At 40.5% G+C, this 6,892-nt stretch overlaps 1 non-coding gene across 1 annotated transcript; it reads left to right on the forward strand.

The window, feature by feature from the left end:
* Positions 1 to 5,937: 5,937 nt before the first annotated feature.
* Positions 5,938 to 6,044, forward strand: LOC112999880 (small nucleolar RNA R71). Its single transcript, XR_003265098.1, has one exon. It is a non-coding gene; the product is annotated as a small nucleolar RNA R71 (small nucleolar RNA).
* Positions 6,045 to 6,892: the final 848 nt, after the last annotated feature.

Below are 6,892 nucleotides of genomic sequence, written 5' to 3' on the forward strand. Positions count from 1 at the left end.
AAAAGTAAAGATAAAATTTAAACATGAAGAGTAGAACCAAGAGTTTCATCATTCTTGTGCCATTTAAGATCTTATTCACTCAACTTTATTGCTTTTCTTTTTCTTTTTTCGATTTTTTTTTTTCGATTTTTTTTTTTTTTTTACTCTATAGCCTTTGAGAAACAACATTTCATTCAGCATGTCCAACATTTAACCAATATACAATGTACATCAAGTATGGCCCAAAATACATCATGAAGCATAGCCAACAAAACAAGTTGTCCAATGAAACAAAAACCCCCCACACTTATTCCCAAAACAATTCCAAAGCTCCAAAATTCCTTAAGGATATGGTGATATCATGGTTTTTCACTTAAGGCTTGTAGTGAGCTTCAAAACAAGGAAAGGGAAACAAGGCTCAAAAGGGCTATCAAAGGAATTAATTCAAGGTAAGTCCATTTGGCTAGAAGCTTATAAGAACAAAATTGCCTTAATCATTTCCAAATATGCATGTGAATTAGGACGCATTAACAAGAATCAAGCCAAGGCTATTGTGCAAGCAATCAATGAGGAAAAACACACCAAATGATTATGATGATGGATGGCTCAAATTCTCACAAAGGTAAAATCATCACTTTCAAATTGAGCTTTCAAAACTATCATGACATGTAGAGAAGAATCAAGGATTTCAAGTCACAAAATGTCAAGAACTTTTATTTTCAAAACAATTACCCATTTCTTGAACATATCCTATAATTCAAAGAAAAACATGCAAAGTCGTACGAGCACACAAAATTGACCCAAAATATTAAACTAAAAATCCGACGAAACTAACAACATTAACAAATTAACACAACTAACAAATTAACAAAACCAACAAAACTAGCAAAATCAAAGAACACTCCCCCCCCCCATACTTAAACAACACATTGTCCTCAATGTAGCACAATTAAAAGATTAAAAACAATTAAATCATCAAAGAGAATCGGACAAGTGTAATAAAAGCAAAGAAAGAGATAGGAAAAGAAAAAGAAACTCCCTAAGTCATGGTGGAGGAAGAGTAGGGTGGAGTAAGGAAGTCTCTTCCACCACTACGTCCACTAAAGAAGGGTTCGTGAGGAATGACTTAAGTCGATGTCCGTTGACCTTGAAGCTCTTGTTTGTGGAGTCGCTTTTGATCTCAACTGTACCATAAGGAAAAACATTAGTAACAACAAAAGGACCAATCCACTTAGACCTCAACTTACCACTCATGAGTCCAAGCCTAGAATTATACAATAACACTTTTTGCCCAACCACGAAGTCTTTTTTAACTATCATGCTATCATGGAACTTCTTGGTCTTTTCTTTGTAGAACTTGGCATTCTCGTAGGCTTCTAGGCGGATTTCATCTAACTCACTCAGTTGCAACTTTCTTTCCTCACCAGCTTGGTCCATAGAGAAGTTGCAAGTCTTCACTGCCCAGTAAGCTTTGTGCTCAATTTCCACTGGAAGATGACATGCCTTTCCAAAGACAACCCGATAAGGAGACATTCCTATGGGTGCTTTGTAGGCAGTCCGATGTGCCCAGAGAGCATCATCAAGCCTGGTACTCCAATCTTTCCTGCTTGGCTGCACAATCTTCTCTAAAATTCGCTTGATTTCTCGGTTAGAAATTTCTGCCTGTCCATTGGTCTGGGGGTGGTATGGTGTGGATACCCTATGTACCACCCCGTACTTTTTAAGCAGGGCATGCATTGTCCTGTTGCAAAAATGGGTTCCTTGATCACTAACAATTGCTTTAGGTACTCCAAACCTGCAAAACAGATTAGACCTGACAAAGTCTGCGACAACTTTAGCATCATTAGTTCTAGTGGGCTTGGCTTCCACCCATTTTGAAACATAGTCAACTGCAAGGAGAATGTAAACATAACCAAAAGAGACAGGAAAAGGGCCCATGAAATCTATACCCCAGACATCAAACACCTCACAGAATAGCATAGGTTGCTGAGGCATTTGTTGTCGCCATGTAAGTGTATTTCCTGCTCTCTGACACTGCTCACAAGTGCTGCAGATCTTCCACGCATCTTTAAAGATGGTGGGCCAATAAAAACCACAATCAAGCACTTTGCGAGCTGTCCTTTGAACGCCTAGATGACCTTCCGGTGCGGAAGAATGACAGAACTGCAGGACTGAGTCAGTCTCATGATCTGGAATGCACCGTCTAATGACCTGATCACTGCACAATTTCCACAAGTAGGGGTCATCCCAAATAAAATGCTTAGCATCACTTTTAATTTTATCTTTTTGGGCCTTAGATGCTAAGGGAGGAAAAACAGAGGCAACTAAATAATTGACAATGTTAGCAAACCAGGGAGTAGAAAGAGAGTCAGAAATACTATACAATATATACAAATGATCATCCGGGAAATCATCCCGAATAGGTGAATCTGCATCAGAGACACGTTCGATCCGACTCAAATGATCAGCAACTAGATTTTGTGCTCCGCTCCTATCACGGATCTCCAAGTCAAACTCTTGGAGCCAGAGCATCCATCGGATCAACCTAGGCTTAGAATCAGCCTTCTTCAACAAGTACTTTAGAGCTGCATGGTCAGTATAAACAATAATACGAGTACCAAGCAAATAAGATCGAAATTTTTCAAGAGCAAAACCTATGGCTAGAAGCTCTTTCTCAGTAGTAGTATAATTTGCTTGGGCAGCATCTAAAGTCCTAGAAGCATAATATATCACCCTGGGCAATTTATCAATTTTCTGAGCAAGGACAGCCCCCAATGCATAATTTGATGCATCACACATAAGCTCAAAAAGGGCTGTCCAATCGGGTGCCTGGATGATGGGGGTGGTAGTCAACGCTCTTTTGAGGCAATCAAAAGCCTCTTTGCATCTGTCATTAAAGTCAAACTCCACCTCCTTTTGCAACAAGTTGGACAGTGGAAGGGCTACTTTGCTAAAATCCCTTATAAAGCGCCTGTAGAATCCTGCATGACCAAGAAAAGATCGCACCTCTCGCACACAAGAGGGGTAAGGCAATTGTGAAATAACAGAAATTGTGGCCTAAAACTATACCTTGCTCAACCATAAAATGACATTTTTCAAAATTTAGAACAAGGTTAGTTTCAATGCATCTATTCAAAACTTTTTCCAAACTATTCAAACAACCATCAAAAGAGGATCCATATACAGTGAAATCATCCATAAACACCTCTATGCAATTTTCTAAAAAATCACTGAAAATACTAATCATGCACCGCTGGAAGGTACCAGGGGCATTGCACAGGCCGAAAGGCATCCTCCTATAAGCAAAAGTGCCGAAGGGGCAGGTGAATGTGGTCTTTTCCTGATCCTCAGGAGCAATAGTAATTTGCATATAACCAGAAAAACCATCAAGGAAACAGTAGTGGGATTTACCTACCAGGCGTTCAAGCATCTGGTCAATGAATGGCAGGGGAAAATGGTCCTTTTTGGTAACCTGGTTCAGCCTCCTATAGTCAATGCAGACTCTCCAACTGTTCTGCACCCGAGTAGGAATCAGCTCTTCCTTCTCATTTCTGATCACTGTGAGGCCAGTCTTCTTCAGGACTACCTGGACGGGACTCACCCATTGGCGATTGGAGATAGGATAAATGATTCCAGCTTGCAAAAGCTTGGTTATCTCCTTCTTTACTACATCAAGAATCACCGGGTTGAGTCTTCTCTGTGGTTGTCTTACTGGTTTAGCTCCATCCTCTAAATTTATTCGATGCATACATGTGGATGGGCTAATACCAGGAATGTCCGCCAGGGTCCAGCCTATAGCCTTCTTATGCTTCTTGAGAACTGACAACAACTTCTCCTCTTGCTCATCAGCAAGGGAGGCAGATATAATCACTGGAAAACTCTTGCTATCATCCAAGTAAGCGTATTTTAAATTTGATGGCAGAGGCTTCAATTCTGGTGTGGTCGGCTGGACAGTGGTAGAAGGAGATGGTTTCTCAGCCTTTACCTCATAAAGAAAGTCAGAGGTATGTGTACTTCCTGAAACATGGTTAGTCCTATCTGACTCTATAAAATCAATCTCGAGAGGTAAAACACCACCACCAGACATGCAATCAATATCACTCTCAGATTCACTCTCAGCATCAAATTCAGACATATGATCAAGTACAATTTCAGACTCAATGCATGAAGAGTGAGAGGCATGCAGATTAGAATAAAGATCAGTCATGTATTCATCAACAACATGGTCAATTATTTTAGCACGAAATACAGAAAGATCTTCAGATGGGTATTTCATAGCATCCAGAATATTAAAATGAACAGTTATGTCACCAAATTCCATAGACAGTGTGCTTGCATAAACATCTATCTTAGTTCTAGCAGTTTTCATAAAGGGTCTGCCTAGAATGATGGGAACTGATCCTTGAGAAAATCCATCTTCCATATTCAAGATATAAAAATAAACAGGGAAAATCAGTTCACCAACTCTAACTAAGACATCTTCTATGAAACCAACAGGATAGGCAACACTTCTATTAGCTAAATGAATTACAACATCAGTTGACTGCAAGGGACCTAGAGATAGAGAATTAAAAATTGACAGAGGCATAACACTAACGGAGGCTCCTAAATCTAGCATGGCATTGTCAAACTTACTATTCCCTATAATACAAGGTATGCTGAATGTACCTGGATCATTGCATTTTTCAGGAATTTGAGGAACAGATTTACCAATCAATGCGGAGACATTTCTGCCCATGCTAATTGGTTCACTTCCTTTAAGCTTCCGCTTATTAGTGCACAGCTGGCATATCTTGGAATTTGCTTTATTGCATCCAACAGAGGTATGTTTACCTCTACTTTTCTAAACGTTTCCAAGATCTCTTTCTCTGCCTCTTCCATTTTTTTGTTGGAAACTGCTCTTGGAGGGAATGGAAGAGGGGGAATGTGCTGCTTTTGCAAATTAGAATTACCTGTGGAAGAAGATTCACCTGCACAGAAATTGTTAGGTAAATTTTTGTCATCACCTTTTTCTGGAATAGAGTGAAGTTTGGCAGGTTCATTTGCAGATGAGGAAGGTGCTACGGGTTGAGGTCCTTGACATTGCTTTCCCGACCTCAATGAAATGGCACTGACATTTTTGGGATTTTGGACAGCTTGAGAAGGCAGCTTGTCAGAATTCTGGGACTGTTGTTGATTCAATTGGGTAGCCAATTGTCCCATTTGATTGGTTAAGCTCTGAATGGAGGCTCTGGTCTCTTGCTGAAACTGCATGTTCTGCATAGTCATTTGCCTCACAAGTTCTTCGAGGGAAGGTTGTGGAGGGGCCTCAACTGTTGGCTGTTTCTGGGGTTGTTGCTGTTGTTGGATTGGTGGAGGAATGTATGGTCTGCTTGGCCAGCAGCATTTTGGAAGGAAGGAGCAGGCTGCTGTTGTTGTTGCTGAGGGCTGGACCATCTGAGGTTAGGGTGATTCCTCCATCCAGGGTTGTATCTGTTGCTGGAAAGGTCATAATTTCTCTGCTGTGGTTGATTTTGCTGCTGAGGTTGAGGAGGTCTATTGTAAATATTTGCAGCATAAGCTTCAGGCTGCTCAATTGCTCCAGGTTGCTGCATGGAACGACAAAGGTCTGTATGGTGGTCAGCAGAGGAGCACAAACCACAAACCCTTGCGACAGGTACAAATTTCTGATTCAAGGCCAGCTGGGTTACCAAGTTAACCAATGCATCCAGTTTGCCTTCAAGCTTCTTAGTTTCAGATGATGCAGATGGGTTTGTAGCTACCTCATGCACTCCTCTAATGACTATGGCATCATTTCTGGCGCTAAACTGCTGGGAGTTGGAGGCCATCTTTTCAATTAAATTTCTGGCTTCAGCAGGAGTCATGTCTCCAAGGGCTCCACCACTGGCAGCATCTATCATACTTCTCTCCATATTACAGAGTCCTTCATAAAAATATTGGAGAAGAAGTTGTTCTGAAATCTGATGGTTGGGGCAACTGGCACATAGTTTCTTAAATCTCTCCCAGTACTCATACAGGCTCTCTCCACTGAGTTGTCTAATACCTGAGATATCCTTCCTGAAGGCTGTGGTCCTGGAAGCAGGGAAAAGTTTTTCTAAGAATACTCTCTTAAGGTCATCCCAGCTCATGATGGACCTTGGAGCAAGGTAATACAGCCAGTCCTTTGCCACTCCCTCTAATGAATGAGGAAAAGCCTTCAGAAATATGTGATCCTCTTGGACATCTGGGGGTTTCATGGTGGAGCAGACAATGTGAAATTCTTTCAAATATTTGTGCGGGTCTTCACCTGCAAGGCCATGAAACTTTGGAAGCAAATGAATCAGTCCAGTTTTAAGAACATATGGGACATCCTCATCAGGGTATTGGATGCACAAGCTTTCGTAGGTGAAATCAGGTGCAGCCATTTCCCTTAGAGTCCTCTCACGAGGTGGAGGTTGTGCCATGTTCTCAGAATGTGCAAAATCAGAATGCTCAGAATCAGAATGCTCAAAATTATAATGCTCAAGATCAGGATGTTCAAAATCACCAATAACAGAATGCACAGATTCACAAGTTATGGAATGCTCAGAATGATCAAAAGGTATAAAATGATGCCTAACTAATCTATGAAATGTCCTATCTATCTCAGGATCAAAGGGTTGTAAGTCAGATGGATTTCCTCTAGTCATACACTACATTCAGCATGCACACAACTAGTTGCCTTGTCATGTAAATAAAGGTGTAGGTTTGAACTACAGCTACCGTCAAATGATATCCCAATGACTTGAAATTTTGTGAGCAACCCTATAAAATGATGAGAAGATAGCACAAAAAATTTCAGACAAAAATTCAAAGTCTAACTATGAAAGCTAAAAATGGTAGGTTAAGAAAAATAAGTGAATAAAACTTGAAAAATAAAAAACTTTTGACAGAA

This window comes from Glycine max, chromosome 16 (assembly GCF_000004515.6).
Source record: "Glycine max cultivar Williams 82 chromosome 16, Glycine_max_v4.0, whole genome shotgun sequence".
Classification (NCBI taxonomy): Eukaryota; Viridiplantae; Streptophyta; class Magnoliopsida; order Fabales; family Fabaceae; genus Glycine; species Glycine max.